Source organism: Mastomys coucha, unplaced genomic scaffold (assembly GCF_008632895.1).
Source record: "Mastomys coucha isolate ucsf_1 unplaced genomic scaffold, UCSF_Mcou_1 pScaffold3, whole genome shotgun sequence".
Taxonomy (NCBI): Eukaryota; Metazoa; Chordata; class Mammalia; order Rodentia; family Muridae; genus Mastomys; species Mastomys coucha.
Window position 1 is genome coordinate 39,808,310 of NW_022196909.1, and position 20,777 is coordinate 39,829,086.

Sequence of the window (20,777 nt, forward strand, 5' to 3'; positions counted from 1 at the left end):
AAGATTGAGAAGGCCGTTGTGATGGGTGCAACATGACCGTTTAATAAAACCATAGTCCGAGCCTTGCTGATAACTAAAGCTTGTAACCTCCCCAGCCCAGGGCTTTTGGTCAGATCTACAGTAAGTCCCAGGTACGAGTCCTCCACTGTTAGACCTCAGATCCAATCAGAAAGTTGTTCCCCCATGAACCGTCCCACCAGCGGGCCCACGTTGCCTGGCAGATCAGTAGTGTAGCATGACAGGTTACAGCTGTGTGAGACTGTTAAGGCCTTTTGCCCTAGCAGTGTGGGTAGCCTCTCCACCACCATGCAAGCCAGCCAATTGGGAAGAAGTTTCTTCTATGCCTGCCACCAAAGTGTATGATGTCTTCAGTAATCGACTTCCCATCTAGGTCTGGTGAGTGATTGAGAGCAAGGATAGTAGCCTAGAATGTTTTAGGGGCCTCCCTGGCTGCATGAATCAGGGTTCTCTAGAGTCACAGAACTTATGGGTAATCTCTATCTAGTAAGGGAATTTGTTGATGACTTGCAGTCTGTAGTCCAACTCCCAACAATGGTCAGCAGCAGCTGTGAATGGAAGTCCAAGGATCTAGCAGCTGCTCAGTCCCACAAGGCGAGCAGGCAAAGAGAGAGTGAATCTTCCTTCTTCCAATGTCCTTACATAGGTCTCCAGCAGAAGATGCAGCCCCGATTAAAGGTGTGTGCCACCACGCCTGGGTCTGGGTCTTGCTTTGTCCTAGATGACCTTGAACTCAGTGATCTCCCTGTCTTTTTTGTTTTTGTTTTTGTTTTTTTGTTTTTTTCGAGACAGGGTTTCTCTGTGTAGCCCTGGCTGTCCTGGAACTCATTCTGTAGATCAGGCTGGCCTCGAACTCAGAAATCCGCCTGCCTCTGCCTCCCAAGTGCTGGGATTAAAGGTGTGCATCACCACTGCCCGTCAAACTTTCCATGTTTAAAAAAAAAAGTTTATTTTTATTGAATGTGTCTCGATGTCTTGCCTGCATGTTCTTGTTATTACAATCTTTTTTAGTTGTTTTTTTTTAAATATTGCACGTTAATCCTCTGGCGGTTTTTCTATTCTGCAGGATGGCCCTTGAGTTGATTGTTTCCTTAGCTGTGCATAACCTATTTAATTTCATGAGGTCCCATCGGTCCATTGTTGGGCTCAATTCCTGGGTGCTTGGAGCATTGGTTAGAAGTCAGTCCTTAGGTCGGGGAATGACTCAGTGGTGAAGTGCAGGTTGTTGTTCAAGATGAAAGGTACCAAGAAGCTAGCTTAAGCTGCTGAGAGAGCCCATAAGGTAAAGGAGCTTGCCACCAAGACTGGACACCCTGCATTCCATCCCCAGGATACATGCAGTAGGAGGAGAGAACTGACTCCAACAAGCTGTCTTCCGACCTCCATGCTTGTGTTGTTGTGTTGTGTGTACACACACATGTGCACACACAATAGATAGATGGATGGATGGATAGATAGATAGACAGACAGGTAAGTAGTCATGGATCATAACATCATAGAGATAGATAGATAGATAGATAGATAGATAGATAGATAGATAGACAGACAGACAGATAGATAGGTAGATAGGTAGATAGATGAACAGACAGAATGTAAATGAAAAAGAGACTCCAGATTCGTTCTTTAAATGCAGATACCCAGTTGTCCCAATACTATTTGTTAAAGAGTATATCTTTTATCCAGCAGATGTATTTGGTATCCTTGTGGATGTAGTTATGTGGGTTTTTATCCAGATCTTCTGTGCTGTCCTAGGGATCTGCTGGTCTGGTTTGTGCCAGCACCACACTGTGTTTTTCTTACTGTGACTCTCTAGCTTAACTTGAAATCATATATGGTGATGACGCCAGCATTACTCTTTTTGCTCACAATGGCTTTCATTGTCCGGGGTCTTTTGTTTCCAGATGGGTTTAAAATTGCTTTCCCATGCCTATGGGGAATGGTACTGCAATGTTGAGGGGCATTGTGGTGAATCTGTAAGCCGCTCTTCTCAGTGTAGCTGTTTTAACAGTATCGATTAGTGCTTTCCCCCAATTTCTTTTCTTTTTTGTAAAGATTTATTTTACGTGGGTGAGTACCTTTATGTAGGTGCACCATGTACTCTAGGCATTACCTGTGGTGGCCAGAAGGGGGCATCAGATTCCCCAGGAACTGGCATATCACAACAGTTGCGAGCTGCTATGTGGGTGCTGGGAACTGAACCCTGTCCTCTGTAAGAGCAGCAAATACTCTTAACCAGTGACTCATTGATCTAGCCCTTTCTCCAATATCTTTCTTCAGTGATTTAGTCTTCATTGTAAAGGCCTTTCGCTTGGTAAGGTTTGTTCTAAGACATGGTGTGGGGATGATTATGAATGGGGTTTCCTCCTGATTTCTTTCTTTCTTTCAATGTTTTTATTTTTACATAGGAAGCTACTATGTTTCCTATGTGTCCTATTTAGCTTTCTGTTGCGGTGGTAAGTGGCTCTGACTAAAACCGACTTAGAGGAGCAAAGGTTTTAATTTAAGCTTACAGTTTATAGTCTGTCGTTAAGGGAAGTCAGGGCAAGAGCTTAACACAGGAACCTGGAGGTGGGAACCGATTCAGAGACCCTGGAGGAGTGCCACCCTGCCCAGTTCACTATGGGCAGTTTGAAAAGTACCAATGTCAGTTCTTCTTTGGGGTCCAATAAAATCACCAGTGAATTCATCTTAGTCTGAGTTTCTTTTAGACAAAGATTTTTATTTTTTATTTGTAGACCAGGCTGGCCTTGAACTCAGAAATCCACCTGCCTCTGCCTCCCAAGTGCTGGGATTAAAAGCATGTGCCACCATTGCCAGCTCAAGTTAACCCTTAACTCAATAGTTCTGCTAGCTTTCTGCTTCTGCACATCGCACACATTGACTCTCCTAAGAGTCCCAGTGTTCTGACTTGGTTTTACTAATATAAGATTTTACATATTCTATACTTGTTTATCCAGGAACTACTTTCAAATGTTGTACAACTTCTTTCATAACTTCAATAGTTTTTTCCTTTCTTGGGGTCCCAATGTTGGCTCTATTTTCTTTTCTTTTCTTTCTTTCTTTCTTTTTTTTTTCCAAGACAGGGTTTTTCGGTATAGCCCTGGCTGTCCTGGAACTCACTCTGTAGACCAGGCTGGCCTCGAACTCAGAAATCTGCCTGCCTCTGCCTTCCAAGTGCTGGGATTAAAGGCAAGTGCCACCACTGCCCAGCTCTATTTTATTTTCTAATAATTTCTTTGCAAGTCAAGCATTAATCTGGAACTACCATTGTGCAGTTATTACATTGTTTTTCAAAAGGAGAACACACAGCATGCACCTGAGCCATTAGGACTGTGCTGTGTTGTGCCCCATGCCTCAATTTTTTAATTGTTTAAGAATCATTACATCAAGGAACATCTAGTTTAACAGAATTCACCAGAGCAAAAGGAGAAAGAAGTAAGAAAGTCAGATATAATAGAATAATTAATTATGTACACCAAGGCCAACTGAAAAACAGTCATACACAAATGAAATCTATACAGCCATTGTCCAGGGGTAAGGTTAGGAGAAACTGGAACAACTGTTTTTTTACAAAGAGCTGCCATGGGCTACTGAGATCTCTCCATCCCAGCCTACTGCAGGCAGTCCCTTATTTCAGATGGCGGGTCTCCTGGAGGGATGTGTCTCCTGCTTCTCAGGGTCCCAGATGCCATCTTTTTCTACAAGGAGCTGCTGCAGGCTTCTGAGATGTCTCCATTCTGGCCTACTGTAGTCAGTCCCTGTCATTGTATGCTGTCCCCAGCACTGGCCCAGTGGTCACAAAAGGTTTCTATTTCTCCTTTCATTATGACAGATAGCTTTGCTGGGTATGATAATCTGGAATGACATAGCTTTGGTGGGTATAATAATCTAGGATGACATAGCTTTGCTGGGTATAGGAGTCTGGGTTGGCATTGTCCTCTTTTATAACCTAAAATAACTCATTCCAAACAATCCTGGCTTTTAAAGTTTCTATCAGGAAATCTGCTGTAATTCTGAAGGGCCTTTCTTTCTGTATGAGGTTATTCTTCTCACTTGCCATTTTCAACATACTTTCTTTGTTCTGTATATTTACTTGCTTAATTATAGTATAAAGAGGGGAAGTTCTTTTGTGGTCTTGTCTGTTTGATATTTTAAATCTCTCCTGAATCTGGAGTGACATCTTTGCACCTTTTTTCAGCTATGAGCTTGTTGAAATTGTTTCTATACCTTTAGAATGAAATTCTATTGCCCCCTTGCCAATGATCCTCAGATTTGGTCTTTTTATAGTGTCCCTAGTGTCCACTCATATAATCTATACGATATAAAAATTCCACTCATATCATCTTATTAATTTATTTTGTCCTTCTTTTGATTCCTCTATTGTCCTCAACAATTCAGGCTTGGATAATTGTTCTTTCTATGAATGAAGTTTTCCAGTATTTCAGCATGGTTTTTCTTCAGTATTTTTCTTTATTGTCCCAGTCCACATCTTGTATCAACTTCCTATTTCATTCACCTGCGTCTTATGTTCTCTTGGAATTCATTTGGGATTTTATTCTTTTATTTCTTTAAAATTATTTCTAATTTTTCTTCTGAGTTATTCATCTGAGATTTTATCTAATTCACCCTCACTGAAGGTCATTACTGTGGGATTGATAATTTTTGAAAGGGGGAGTATTATTTTGGATTTTCATGCTCTTTATATTATTAACACATTGGGATTTATGCATCTTGGGTTATTTTAGTGCTCCAATTTTTCTCATCGGCTGTATTCTTTCATTTGAAGTATTTGCAATGTTCAAGTAAGGATAGGATAGGATAGAGTTAAGGTGAAGAAATTACACCCTGTCTAGGAACTATATGTGCCTAGTGTGATCTCTATCAAAATAGACCATTAATTGTAGAAGCTACCACAGTTGCTGGATATGACCATGATGCAAATGTCCTACTAGCTAATTAGCAATGGTCCCTTTGATTTTTTTTTCTAACATTTAATTATTCATTGTGTATGCACATGAATTCCTCATGTATGTCTATCGTGTGTGTGTGTGTGTGTGTGTGTGTGTGTGTGTGTGTGTGTGTGTGTGTGTGTGTGTGTGTGTGTGTGTGTAGAGGTCATAGAACAACTTGTGGAAGCCGTTCTCTCCGTTCTTCATGTCAGTTCTGGGGATTAAACTCAAGGTCATCAAGTTTGGCAGCAAGCACCCTTACCTGTTGAGCCATCTTACAGGTCCTCATTTTTGGAGTGTGTTTCTAGCACACCTGTGTGAAAGAACAGTGTAACTATCAAATCCCTCCCTGGCCTGGTTCAGCTCAGCTCTGCTTGGCACTGTGTGTAGGAGAAGCAAGTGGGAGCCCTTGGCTTCAGAAGCATTCTCAGTGTTCCACGGTGCCCGTGTGTAGGAAGTGAGGCAAGTTGTTGGTGGTTTCAGGGACCTCAGACTGTCTGGGCTCCGCTCCAAGCTTCTACTTCTACTCCTCCAGGAGGGATGTGGTGAGGAGAAGAACTTCCTGGGTGGCCTTCACTGATCCAGCATAGTTTGACTGGGTTCTGATTTGTTCCAATCCATAGTAGCATCTACCTACTTCCTCACAGATATCTCACCTGGCTTAGGTAAATTCTTTTACAGATATTTTTTTTTCTCATGCAGGAAAAGAGGTTATTGTGTATCTTGTATGTTTTCTCTCCCCCCCCCCCCCAAATTGTCATGGATAAGGCTCTTAATCCACCATCTAACCTTGAAGGATACGTAAGAGATGAAAGAGGGACTGAAGATGTGGCTTAATGGCAGGATATTTGCCTGCTGTACATAAAGACATATGTTTGATCCATAGCAACTCAGGGATCCTTATCTAAGAGCATGTAGGTACATGGAGATCCTTAAGGTAGTTCAGAATCCCTAGGAAATGCAAATACAAGAAGCCAGCTGTTATTTATGGGTCTGAACACAGAACCCGGAGGTCAAGGTTGAGGTCTGCATTTTGATGTATGGCTCTGAGCTCCACATTAAAAAAAAAAAAAAAAATTATAGGGCTGGCGAGATGGCTCAGCAGGTAAGATCACTGACTGTTCTTGCGAAGGTCTGAGTTCAAATCCCAGCATCCACATGGTAGCTCACAACCACCCATAATGAAATCTGACACCCTCTTCTGGTGTGTCTGAAGTCAGCTACAGTGTACTTATGTATAATAATAAAATAAATCTTTGGGTCGGAGCAAGCAGGGACAGAGTGAGTGGAGTTGACCTAAGCGAAAGGGGCCAACGGGAGCGAGCAGAGGTTCTAAAAACTCAATTCCCAACAACTACGGGAAGGCTCACAACCATCTGTACAGCTTCAGTGTACTCACATGCATAAAATAAATAAATAAATCTTAAAAAAAAGAAAGAAAAATATAAATGAAGACCCATATACAAGCTAGTAGATATACCCAAAAGCTCCAGGGACATTGCTTGAGTCCCCCTGGATCATTATTCCTTTCCCATGAAATCTGTATATTTCACCATGAAATGTATATAGTCGGTTTCCTGCGTTCATTGTTTTTTTCATTTGTGTATGTGGTCCCTGGGTATGTCAGTCATCCCTCTGTTACTGTAACAAACATCAGAGATAACTTAGGAGGCTTTGTCTCATGACTTCAGAGTTTCCACCCTGTGGTTAGCTTTGCCCTGTCTCTTTGAGTCTATAGAGAAGGCAGTGCACTCCCGCAGAGGAACGTGGTAGAAGAGTTTACACCTAAAGCCAATGACAAAGATCAGAGGAAGGGAGGAGAATCCCACCGTCCCCTTGGAAGATGTACCTCCAATAACGTAAGCACCTTGGACACAGATCCTATCTTAAAGGTTCTACCACCTCTCTGGAACACCAACCTGAGATTTTAGACTCAAAGCCTGGGCTCGGGTGGCTCTAACAAGCCAGGCGCAGCCACCCATCCTCAGTACACCAATTAAAAGGGGGAATCAAGCAACCCTGCCAAGTCCATATTTGGTGTCCTGACATAAAAAAGAGGCAAGGGGTATGCATCACTAAGCAGCCCTATCTTTTATTTTTTTTTAAGATTTATTTATTTATTTTATGTATATGAGTACACACTATAGCTTTACAGATAGTTGTGAACCTTCATCTGGCTGTTGTGGATTGACTTTTGGACCTCTGCTTACTCCGGTAGACCCCACTTGCTCAGTTCCTGCTTTATTTATTTATTTATTTATTTAGGTTTTTTTATTTTTTATTTAAAGATTTATTTATTTATTTATTTATTTATTTATTTATTTAGGTTTTTCGAGACAGGGTTTTTCTGTATAGCCCTGGCTGTCCTGGAACTCACTCTGTAGACCAGGCTGTCCTCGAACTCAGAAATCCGCTTGCCTCTGCCTCCCAAGTGCTGGGATTAAAGGTGTGTGCCACCACCACCCGGCCAAAGATTTATTTATTATAAATAAGTACACTGTAGCTGACTTCAGACGCACTAGAAGAGGATGTCAGATCTCATTATAGGTAGTTGTGAGCCACCATGTGGTTGCTGGGATTTGAACTCAGGACCTTTGGAAGAACAGTCGGTGCTCTTACCCACTGAGCCATCTCACCAGCCCTAAGCTGCCCTATCTAAGTATGCCTCACTTGTTACTGAACCATCACTGTCAGGTGTAGATGCAATAGAAAATGGATTGAACCGAGTACTTCATGTAGTATAGCTTCTGCCACTGGGAGAGAGCTGGCACTGAGTGAGAGTCTGTCCCTAGACCAAAGGGAGACATAAGCCTTTATGGATCTCCAAGGAAAGGTTAGCAAGCTGTCTTAGTTGGGGTTTCTATTGCTGTGAAAAGGCGCCATGACCTCAGCAACTCCCTTTTCTCTCTTTTTTCTAAAGATTTATTTATTTTAGGTATATGAGTACACTGTCGCTGTCTTCAGACACACCAGAAGAGGGCATCGGATCCCATTACAGGTGGTTGTGAGCCACCATTTAGTTGCTGGGAATTGAACTCAGGACCTCTGGAAGAGCAGTCAGTGCTTTTAACCACTGAGCCATCTCTCCAGCCCCACAGCCACTCTTGCAAAGAATAACATTTAATTAAGGGCTGGCTTACAGTTCAGAGGTTCAGTCTATTATGGTTTTAGCAGGAAGCATGGTGCCATGCAGACAGATGTGGTGCCATAGAAGTAGCTGAGACTTTTACATCTGGATCTGCAGGCAACCAAGATAGATAGATAGATAGATAGATAGATAGATAGATAGATAGATAGATAGATAAATAGATAAATAGACAGACAGACAGAGAAAGACAGAGACACAGAGAGAGAGAGAGAGAGAGAGAGAGAGACAGACAGACAGACAGACAGACAGACAGACAGACAGACAGACACGGGGCCTGGCTTGAGCATCTGAAACTTCAAAGCCCACCTCCAGTGACAACTTCCTTCAACAAGGCCACACCTACTCCAACAGGCCTCAGGATGCTGCAGCTCCCTATGAGCCTATGGGAGCCATTTTCATTTTAAACCACTCCAAAGCCTTTATCATCTTGCCAGAAGAACTTCAGGGGCTTATGAACCTGTGGAGTAACACTTGAGGTCTCCAGGTACTCAATGCCACTGCCGCCGCTGCACCGGCAGCCAAAGCTGTCTTGTCTGTGGGTCTCTGAAAAGTAACCCAGGAAACTGTTCTCCTAACCTAATCAGAGGCTTCCTCACCACAAAGCTGGTGGGAAAATAATAGACTGCACGATCGTGTAACCTCTAGAATTAGTGATTTTGTTTTGTTTTGTTTTTGTTTTTTTTTTCTAGACAGGGTTTCTCTGTGTAGCCTTGGCTATCCTGAAACTTGCTCTGTAGACCAGGCTGGCCTCCAACTCACAGAGATCTACCTCCCACTGCCTCCTGAGTGCTGGGATTAAAGACATGTCCCCCAGCCCCCAGGGGCCTGGCTAGAAATTAGTGATCCTTAAGTCGACTCCAAGAAAGTAAAGCTAGTGTGTTTAGCCTTTCTGTTGGTCACATGAAGATTTCTGATCTCTTTGAGCCATGGGAGAGGACGAATGTACTGGCCTGAGTTGTCCTGCCTCCCTCTAGGCTGCCTGTAGCTGACCGGGCACTTCAAGGGGCCTGTTTCAGCTCAGCTCACAGCTGCTGGGTCTGGGGCCAAACAGCTCATCCCCACGCTGAGACACTTCCTCCCTTGGCTGAACTTGTGTGTTTCCCAGGACCCAAAGTTCCACTCCCTTCTGAGAGAACAGGTCAAGAATCCCAGGCCAGTGACCTGCCACTCAGACCAATCGCTTGATAGTGCCTTGGAACAGTTGTTTCCTGATGAAAACTTGGCCTGCAGCCCTTACTGGTTCCAGTTCCTCCAGCCATGGTGTGTAGGTGGAGGTAGCCAGGGCCCAAGAGTCTTAGTCATGGAGGGGTGGATCTGACGGAATAGGGTTCCGAGTGGGAAAACAGAGACACCGCCGTAGTGGCCCATTCTTGAGTTGTGGTGTTTGGCATATTTCAGGGGTAGGACAGGGCCAGCAGGGCCTGATGGGAGAGGAGATGTCAACCTCTGATTTGGGGGTGCTCTCAGTCCATGAGTGGAGCTATGGTGATATTCCAGATGCTGGTATTTACACGCGGGGTGATGGAAGGGTCTGGACCCTTGCACAGGCAGTAAGCTGCCTGTCTCCTCAGGACCGGGCTTTTCTGCAGGTTTCTTCTTGGCTCGTGGCCTATGAGAGATGAGGAGGGTACAGAAGTGACAGGGAAGGAAGGTATAAACGATGGCAGCCCCGAGGGTCAGCTCACAGCGGCAGGCGTGGAACTTGGGTGGTTCTGCGCCCCATCCTCTGACCACTCGCTTGATGGACTCACATCTCAAGACTTCCCAATCTACCGACTTCCCAATCTCCCCCAACACATTTTCCTTCACTTCCTTGCTCTTTTTCTCAGCATCCATGATAGCAATGTATTCTCCCTTTGAAACACCTCACCTGCAGAATCCCACCGAGCAGCAAGTCTCATCTGGCTGCTGACCCAGGCAGAGAAGTCCTTAGGGGCTGGAGCATTGGCCAAAACTATAACTCGAGGATGTGGCTGCTGGTTAAGTTGCCCATGCCCCGGCGGCTGGCTCCTTACTCATGTGTATATAACGACGCTAATTGGATTTGAGGGTTATCAATAACACCAATAAAGACTAGTATGAACTTGGGAGGATATGGGGTGAGGAACACTTGCTGGAGAAGTGTAGTGGTAGATTGATGCGATCAAAATACATCTAGAAGGGAGGTGCAGAGCTAGGAAGAGGGTATATAGTGACGGGCCTTCTACACATAAAGTTTGAGAGGGCTAAAGTTAAGAAGTTTTCTAGAGAGAGCTCATAGGTGAAGGACAGCAGAAGATAGAACTGGCCAGGACAATTTATGTTCAAGAATTCGTTTAGTCAAGTATGGTTTGTGAAGAACACTGGCACATTCCACCTTCTCTGATGACTGGGGTCTATAGGGACTATAAAAAGAGGATTTAATATCTAAGGAGTTAGTTGGGTGTTGAGTTATTTTAAAAACAAAAGCAGGTCCATTGTCCGGTTGTAGAGATGGCGTACTGGCTGGGTTTGTGTGTCAACTTGACACAAGCTGGAGTTATCACAGAGAAAGGAGCTTCAGGTGAGGAAATGCCTCCATGAGATCCAGCTGTAAGGCATTTTCTCAATTAGTGATCAAGGGAGGAGGACCCCTTGTGGGTGGAGCCATCCCTGGGCTGGTAGTCTTGACTTCTATAAGAAAGCAAGCTGAGCAAGCCAGGGGTAACAAGCCAGTAAGGAACATCCCTCCATGGCCTCTGCATCAGCTCCTGCTTTCTGTCCTGTTTGAGTTCCAGTCCTGACTTCCTTTGGTGATGAACAGCCATGTGGAAGTGTAAGCTGAATAAACCCTTTCCTCCCCAACTTGCTTCTTGGTCATGATGTTTGTGCAGGAATAGAAACCTTGACTATGACAGAAGGGAAAGGGCAGACCAAAAAGAAAAAGGAGGAATGGTTTAAGGTAGAAGAATGTGGGTGAGCTCTTGTCTCTCCTCAGACCTACTTGGGTAACCTTCCATGTAAGTTGAGGAAGTGTCTATGAGAAGCCAGGAGAATAAAGATAGGTCTTGAGAAAGGTAAGAAGAAGTTGATATCTTGTATGGAATTGCTCTTGGAGGGTAGAAAGGATGTCTCGCCATTGAGCAAAGAGGAAATATGGTAGAGTTACTTTTTTATATCCAAAATCATTGAGATGGCTTCCTCCTTTTTCTATTTGGAGAACCTCATCATTGCTCAGGGGCGGGGGCCTCCCTGCAAATGCCATGGACCTCAGAGTAATGATCTGCTTGAAGCAAGAATGAAATCCAGTACAACAACACAACTTAGCAGCAGGCATTGGTTCAAAGTTCTAGAGTCTGACACCAGGCATTTATCTGAGACCTATTTAAGTCCAGTACAAGTTTGGAAAAAGGTGTCCTGGCAACAGTGATCTCAATCCCATTTGCCAGATAAACTCTTTGGCAAACTACACATGACCTCTTCCATAAAGATGTGTTCTATAGCCTGAGAGACTAGGATCTGGTGTGGTCCTGGTCATACAGATAGCACTGAGGTCATCAGCACATGAGACATCTCCCCTAAGGATGGGTTCTATCACTGGGAAGCAATGTTCAAGATAAGGTCTAGAGAGGAAGAGTCTGGGATAAAATTAATAGTCTGGGGGACTTGGGTGTGCTTGGCCCTACAGATAGCAAAGGTCACAGGGTTCTTAACAACATCCACTCCTAGCCTTCTGGGTAGAAAAGAAGTATATACCTCCCTTCCAAAAGGACAAGTCTTTTTTTTGTTTTGTTTTGTTTTGTGTAGCCCTGGCTGTCCTGGAACTCACTCTGTAGACCAGGCTGGCCTCGAACTCAGAAATCTGCCTGCCTCTGCTTCCCAAGTGCTGGGATTAAAGGTGTGTACCACCAGGACAAGTCTTCTTTAATCTTAACATTCCTGTTTCCCCTCATGCTTAACTGGGAGCACTAGGACTTCATGGCCTCTCTACATCATGGGGTTAGAGAGGTTGGAATGAGACAAAGTTGGAAGAACATGAGAGTCAACAAATGAACCAAGTTGAAAGAGCAGAATTTAGAGGCTTGGAATCATGTGACAGAGAGATTAGAGTCTGTCTCATAAGAGTGCCAGCCGGAATGAGGCCTTGAGCTAGCTGATCAAAAGTGCCCTGGTGAGCCGGGCGGTGGTGGCGGACGCCTTTGATCCCAGCACTTGGGAGGCAGAGGCAGGCGGATTTCTGAGTTCGAGGCCAGCCTGGTCTACAGAGTGAGTTCCAGGACAGCCAGAGCTATACAGAGAAACCCTGCCTCAAAAAAAACAAAAAACAAACAAACAAAAAAAAGCGCCCTGGTGGTTGTTGCGGTAGATGACTGCTGCCATCAGAGGTAAGAGGATGGTCTGAGAGAATTTGTTTTGTTTTTTCTTTAAAGATTGTGGCAAGATACCCATAAGGTTATTATTGCCTTCAATCTTTTTTTTAAAAGGTTTATTTTACTTATTTTATGTGTATGAGTACACTGTAGCTGTACAGATGGCCGCGAGCTATCATGTGTGTGGCTGCTGGGAATTGAACTCAAGACCTCTGCTGCCCCGCTCGCTCTGGTGCCAGATCTCATTACGGGTGGTTGTGAGCCACCATGTGGTTGCTGGGATTTGAACTCAGGACCTTCAGAAGAGCAGTCAGTGCTCTTACCCACTGAGCCATCTCGCCAGCCCCGAGAATTTGTGTTTTAATATAGGTGTCCCCTGTAAAGTGAGAGAGTTCCTCTCTTGCTAAAATAGGGTTGAATGTAGTATGTGTACTTGGAGAAAGTATACACAGTAACCTTTTGGTTCTGTGCTTGTGTGCCAGGTAAGAGCAAGAAGCCCAAGAAGGGCTTCTAGGGTAGTGGGTCCTGGGACAAATAAAGTACTGGACAGGGACAGGTGACTAAAAGGATACCAAAGAGTGGAGAAGATCAAATAGGAGTAGGGGTCTTCTGGAAGACTCTGTAGAAGAAGGGTGGCTGAATTAGGAGTTTTACACCATTGTGGGGTCATGGGGAGCTGGAGAGATGTCTCAGTAGTTAAGAGCACTTGTCGCTCTTGCAGAGAACCCGAGTTCAGTTCCAGGCATTTATGACATTTTGTTACCACCTCAGTAACTTCAGTCCCAAGGGATCAGATGCTTTCTTCTGACCTCTGTGGGCACCCACATGAACATGGGGCACACCAGGCATGCATGTGATGCACACACACACACACACACACACACAGAGAGAGAGAGAGAGAGAGAGAAAGAGAGAGAGAGAGAGAGAGAGAGAGAGAGAGAGGCCAAATCCTCATAAATATAAAATGAAATAAGTAAATTCAAAAACAATTTTTAAATGAAAGGTTATCGGGAAGCTTATTTTTTGTTTGTTTGTTTTTTGAGACAGGGTTTCTCTGTGTAGCCCTGCCTGTCCTGGAACTCACTCTGTAGACCAGGCTGGCCTCAAACTCAGAAATCCACCTGCCTCTGCCTCCTAAGTGCTGGGATTAAAGGTGTGCGCCACCACTGCCCAGCAGGGAAGTTTTATATAGACTGTTTTTGTGCCTGTTGCCTGCTAGAGGGAGAGAGGGAGGGGAAAATGGAGGGAGGGGAGAGGCTGGTTAACTTTTGAGTTCAAAGACAGCATGGAAGGCAGAGACAGGAAGGGATTGATAGTGTCTGTTTGAAGGCTTTCTATCATTAAGAGGTAGGTAACCCTAAGGGTCTTTAAGCAAGAAGGTCAACCCTGTGCCGCTAAGTCTAAGCGTTTAGACACATAAGCTACTGCTTTAGTTGAATCGCCACAAAATGGACAAAGACCTAAGGCTCAGTTTTGAGAGCTTTGTCCAAACTAGGTAAACATTCTTGTGGGGGTTGGGAACCCTAAAGCAAAAAGGTACAGAGAGGCCTCTTGGAGGTTGGAACATGAGAGCAGGATGGGTTGGAAGGGCTCCAGATGTTCTCGAAGAAGAGGCGTAGGTTAATAAAGAGGTTTAGCTAAGATCCCAAAGTTGGGGGTGTGAATATAAATGCTACCTACCAGGCCCAAAGAAATGAGAGAGTCCCACTTAGCTTGGAGGCTTTTGTCCTGGATTACAGCTTTGTTAACTTTGAGTTATGTCCGAGAAATACGGGGTCAGGATGAGGCCAAAGTAGCTTTCTTAGAAGAATGCCATCTAGGGCATAAAATGGCATTATCAATATTCTTGGGCAGCCAGAAAAGTAAGGAAGGTAGATATGTGTTAAAGAGATAGATCATAAGAGGGGCTTCTGCCACATTAAGGCTCAGCGGGTTGTGAGTAAGGGCCTGGCTAAACAGATGAGAGCTATTGAGAACTCCTTTGGGAGTGATTATCCAGGTATGCTGAGTGGGCATTTGGGTGTCAAAGACTGCTCAGATAAATGAGAAAGCATTTTGACAAGATGAATGCAGAGGAATAATAAAGTGACTCCAAGGTCCAGGTTGAGGCATGGAGGTGGGAGAAGGAATATGGGATTACAGAGGAATAAAGGTCGGAGACCACCAAGTGGTTAGGAATTACAGCTTTGTTAATTGGGTGTAAACCTTGAAGTGTTGTGTGGGAAGAGTTGAGTAGCTATAAAATTCAGGCTTTGAAGAGTCTGATAATTACAGGTTTAAGTCTCTCCTGATCCCTTGGAAGTGAGTGAATATAGAGCTTGACCCATAAAGGTGGAGAGACCCAGTGGGTTCTATTCGTATGGTGGGGAGCAAGGGCTTAGAAGGAGTTCCAGAATGACCGAGTGGTAAGAGAGGCCAAGAGCCTAGTCTACATGACAGAGTAGTAAAAAAAGAAAGCTGCTGCTTCCCTGGGGCTTTGTGATGGAAAGATTAGAGAGAGAGAGAGAGAGAAAGAGAGAGAGAGAGAGAGAGAGAGAGAGATATGTAAATTTTCCTGAATGTCATGTTCCAGGAGAAGGGTCAAGACGGCGAGGAGTGACCAGGAAAGAACGGGAAAGGGGAACAGGATTACACATAGTAATGGACCTGTCTGTCTGGGCTTGGATGGAATGCCTTCCATCTCAAGGAATTACGGTAAAAAAGGGAATAATTCTTACCAGCTAGCAACAGTGTTATCCTAGGCTTGATAAAAGTCATAGTGGGTGGGAGGGAGCAGCGACCTGTCGGGTGGTAGCTGTTGTCACTCCCAACAATCCAGGTATCCTAAGGAGTCTGGTGTTTAGGGCTAGCAAGGACAGAAGAGTGAGGACTGGCATCTTTCTTAGGACAGCCTGACTTCCAGTGTCCTTTTCGCCCACACAGAGATCAGGGGTAGGACCTAGGGTATAGACTGACGCGTGTTTGTTCTTGCCCCATGGCCCATTTGGCTACTTTTAAAGCAGCCTAGGTGGTCTAGCCCTGAGAGGGGAGGGTCTTACTCCTATCTTGTGGTGAACCTTGGAGTAAGGCTGCTACCAGTGTTTAATATTTCACCTGATCTTCTTTTTGATTTATTTATGATATATATATGAGTACACTGTTGCTCTCTTCAGAGATACCAGAAGAGGGCATCGGATCCCATGACAGATGGTTGTGAGCTACCATGTGGGTGCTGGAAATTGAACTCAGGACCTCTGAAGAGCAGCCAGTGTTCTTAACCCCTGAGCCATCTCTCCAGCCCCTTGTTTAAGGTTTTAACATTTCAGATCCTTCTGTTAGCATGTTAGCATTTCTTCTGGGCTCCGCCCAACACTGACCTAGCAACAGCCAGGTAGGAGTCTGGTTTGCTATAAAATGACTGTTTGGCCTCTCGTACCATCTCTCTGACTTTTTCTCTCTCTGAACCCTCTCCCTCTCTCTCTGTCCTTCTCTGTCCCTCTCTGTCCCCTCTCTGTCCCCTCTCTTTCTCTGCCTCTACTCCTTTCTCTGCCTCTACTCCCTTCTCAATCCCTCATCCTAGGCCCCCAAATAAACTTCCTTTTATACTGGACCTGTTGTATGTTTGGTTCCTCAAAGGGAGATGTCTCAGCCTGGGCTCATTAAGGAACCTCCTCTCACATCATCATACCGCATTTTAAACATATCACCTTCCATCTACTATTGCAGACTTTAAAGGCCCCTTCTGTAAGGTCCTCCAGTCTTGTCTTCTTTTTTTTTTCACCCCCAGTCTTGTCTTCTTCCCCCACCCCCGCCCCCCGTTTCTTTTTTTGAGATAGGGTTTCTCCATGTAACACCCTGGCTGTCCTAAAACTCATTCTGAAGACCAGGCTGCCATTGAACTCACAGAGATCTGTCCCCTTCTGCCTCCCGAGTGCTGGGCCTAAAGGTGTGCACCGCCACACCCAGCCATGTCTTCGAGCCCGTTTCCTACTACCAGTTTGCCAACGGAAAGCTTGGATGAAGGTGTTGCTCTAATTTCCCCACTGTCACTCAAGGTCAGATTGGTATATTTAGTTTCTGATAAGTGTTAAGTCCAAAGCACTTACTGACACCCCCACCCCACCCCCTACACCAAGACTTCTGTTTATCAGGAGACTCCCATAAATTACCAGGATCCTCCCTTAGTCCAACCCAAAGGTTGACTACTACAAGCAAGGACTCTAGTTCAGGTTCAATCGAACAGCCTATATTAGCTCACAGGCCACACCCTGCTGACACTCTTACAATCAAATCTGCTTGCTTTTCCACCACTTCCCTCTTCTCTCTGCCCCCCCTGGAAGATATCCTTGACAGTTTGATTCCCCAACAAACCGTTCTTGTTTTTGTTTGTTTGTTTGTTTGTTTGTTTTTAAGATTTATTTATTTGGGCTGGTGAGATGGCTCAGTGGTTAAGAGCACTGACTGTTCTTCCAAAGGTCCTGAGTTCAAATCCCAGCAACCACATGGTGGCTCGCAACCATCTGTCCAGCTACAGTGTACTCATATACATAAAATAAATAAAATCTTAAAAAAAAACTAATAGTTTTGGGCTGGAGAGATGGCTCAGTGGTTAAGGGCACTGACTGCTCTTCGAAGGTTCTGAGTTTATTTATTTATTTTTTTAGATATTTTCTTTATTTACATGCGAATTTCTCCATTCCCAGTTTCCCCTCCAAAAAACAAAACAAAACAAAAAAAAAAATCAAACAAACCCCTGTTGCCTCCCCCTCTCCCATGCCTGCCACCCCGCCCTCTCCCACTTTCTGGCCCTGGCCTTCCCCTACACTGGGGCACAGAAGAAGGTTCTGAGTTTAAATCCCAGCAACCACATGGTGGCTCACAACCACCTGTAATGAGATCTGACGCCCTCTTCTGGTGTGTTGGAAGACAGCTACAGTGTACTTATAATAAATAAATAAATAAATAAATAAATAAATAAATAAATAAATAACTATTTTTTTTAAAAAGATTTATTTATTTATTTTATGTATGCGAGTATATTGTCACTCTCTTCAGATGTATTCAGACCAGAAGAGGGCATCAGATCCCATTACAGATGGTTGTGAGCCATCATGTGGTTGGTGGGTGGAACTCAGGACCTCTGGAAGAGCAGTCAGTGCTCTTGACCACTGAACCACTTCTCCAGCCACCCCTCCCGACCCCCACCTTCTTTTAGATTTATTTATTTATTTAATGTATGTGAATACACTGTCACTGTGTTCAGAAACACCGGAAGAGGGCACTGGATCCCATTACAGATGGTTACTTATGGTTGCTGGGAATTGAACTCAGGACCTTTGGAAGAGCAGTCAGTGCTCCTAACTACTGATCCATCTTTCCAGCCCCCAAACCACTCTTTCTACCCATGGAGAGGTCTTGTGTGTGGTTTCACCGCACCCTCGCATACGATACGTGAGAGAGATAGAAGGCTGCATTTTCATAGACTGCCTGGATAATTGCTTTGATTTGGTCAAGACTGGCCACCTTAAAAGCTGCCACCGGTCTGCCTGACTACATGTCACCTTCCTGCCACGACACAAATAATCATAAGACCTTATTTGTGGAGAACATCTGAGTTTCATTGTATTTCAATTGTATTTCAAAGATGGGTGTACGGAACTGACAGAGCACCCAGTGTAGTGTGATATCTGTCTTGTACTTGAGTTGTGCTGGCTTGTGCCTGAGCTGCCCTCCAGATACACCCCTGTCCTTGGGAGACACTGTGGAGGTTAGGGCGACACAAGTGTCAGGTCTGGTTAGGTTTAAGGACTAGGTATCAAATATTGAACATTGTTGAGATAGAAATTGGTGTTAGACAAGAAGCCCAAACATTTTTTTTTTTAACTCGAGAGAGACCAGTGAAGTGGGGAAGGGCGCCCATGGGGGCCTCGGGCCTAGCAACCTTGTGGAGTGGAAGAATTCAAGTGAGAAGGAAGGGGGTGAAGGAAGAGGCAGGGAAAGGTTTGATAGAGGGATAGAAGGGGGATTAAAGGCTGAGGCCAGACTTGGGGAGGATGGTCTGGCCAGATAGAGAAAGGCAAGGACTGGAGATATATCTAGATGGGTAAGAATTTTGTTAAAAGGTACGTTAAAATGACATTGGTTGTTAAAAAGATTTAAAAGTCTAATAGGCTGAACTATAAAACTAATAATTTAAAATATACCACCTGGGAATGATTTAACAATCTACTATGAGAAGGTTCATTTAAAAAGTTCACTCTGGGGGCTGGAGAGATGGCTCAGCAGTTAAGGGCACTCTCTGCTCTTCTGGAGGTCCTGAGTTCAATTCCCAGCAACCCCATGGTGACTCACAACCATCTGTAATAGGATACGATGCCCTCTTCTGGTGTGTCTGAAGATAGGGACAATGTACTCATAGTCATAAAATTAAAAAAAGAGAGAGATGAGGAGCCTTGGGAGGCAGGAAAGGGTTATTGTTAGAGGGAGGCATTGGCAGAGGAACGGTCCCTAGGCTATCACAGATCTTTGTTTTACTGTTCTAGGGATTATAGAAAATGGTTAGCAATGCAGCGGAATCTTATCCACCCAAGGGTAACGGCCACCCATCCTCCCTCAATCGTGCACAAAGAGTATTACCTTGCAAATTCATTTCAATATTTCCAATGTATGATTTTTGTTTGTTCCTCGAATTCTTTGAAGACTTATCAATTTCTCCAATTAAAGAATGAATTTAGTGAATGAACACTCTAATGTATGTTTACCGTACATTTGTACAAGGATCGTGGCTTTACTTTCTGAAAATGATCCCTAAGTTTTGTAGTCCTGTGGTAGAAAAACCACATCGGTAGCATGTCTGAGGTTCTGGGTTCAATTCTGAGCACCAAAATAGTATAAAATAAAAATAATCAAACCACTAAGAATAATGTTGCTGGGGCTTTAGGGGAGGATTAGCTGGTTAAGGGATAAAGAGGCCTTAGAAAGCAAATGCTCGGGGCTTGGAGAGATGGCTCAGCGGTTAAGAGCACTGACCGCTCTTCCAGAGGTCCTGAGTTCGATTCCCAAGAACCACATGGTGGCTCACAACCATCTGTAATGGGATCTGATGCCCTCTTCTGGGGTGTCTGAAGACAGTGAGAGTGTACTTAGATATGGTAATAAATAAATCTTTGGGCCAGGAGTGAGCAACTTCCATCCCAGCAACCACATGATGGCTCACAACCATCAGTACAGCTACAGTGTACTCATGTACATTAAATAAATAAATAAATCTTTAAAAGAAAAAAAAAAGAAAGTAAATGGTCCATTTAGCCTCCTGGTTATGAGTAATAGCAAGTCCTGGGGTTACTTTTGGCCCTGCCATTTGCTTGCTAGCTTTTGGTTTTGGCAAAAGACATACTTTTTTTTTTTTTTTTTTTTTTTTTTTTTTTTTTGAGACAGGGTTTCTCTGTGTAGCCCTGGCTGTCCTGAAACTCACTCTGTAGACCATGCTGGCTCCCTACTCAGAGCTCTACCTGCCTCTGACTTCTAAGTGCTGTGATTAAAGGTGTGAATCACCACCGCCTGGCACGATGATATACCTTTTTGTACCTCAACTTTGGCCTCAAAAAATGTCTACCTGGGTGGTATTTGGATCAAAATGGTTGAGTTGTTTTTGAACGACAAATATCTAAACAGACAGGGCATCAATACCCGCTAATTTATTATTTATTTATCTATTTATTTTAGTATAGAATAGAGTTTATTTAGGTCATGGGGAGGGGAGTTGAGGGAGTAGAGACAGAGAAAGACAAAGAGGAAGAGAGAGAGGGAGAGCGAAGAGGAGCAGAGACTGGCCTTGAGCATGTGGAAAGAGCCAGGGGAGGGGAATGGGGACAGAGGGGGGAAGAGGGGAATAGAGCAAGAGAAGAGTAGAAGAGAAGAGAGTAAAAACAATACCCACTTATTTACACTTACTGCACAAATAGAGGTCCAGGGTTCTGGGTAATGTGGTAAGGACTTCTTGGGTGTTAACCCTATTTGATCTCCACAGCAATTCACAACAGCATGTGTTTTGTAGTAGGAAAACTGGGAAGCAAAGGGCCTATTATGTAATGCTGCCAAGGTTCAAAGGCAGGCTTTTTGGCTCAATGTACTAACGCATTATGGCTCTGCTGATTTAGAAGGAAAAGTTAAAGGTCAAGAGGTACAGTATGGTGCCACCTATGTATAAAGGTAGCAAAATAGTATCATGATTTAAATATTTGCTTCTGTTCATAAATCATGTCAAAGGATATTGATATTGAGGAGTGGAAAATAGCTGTATTGGGGAATTGAAGGGTAATGAATATGTTGAAATGGTGTTTTTTTTTTTTTTTT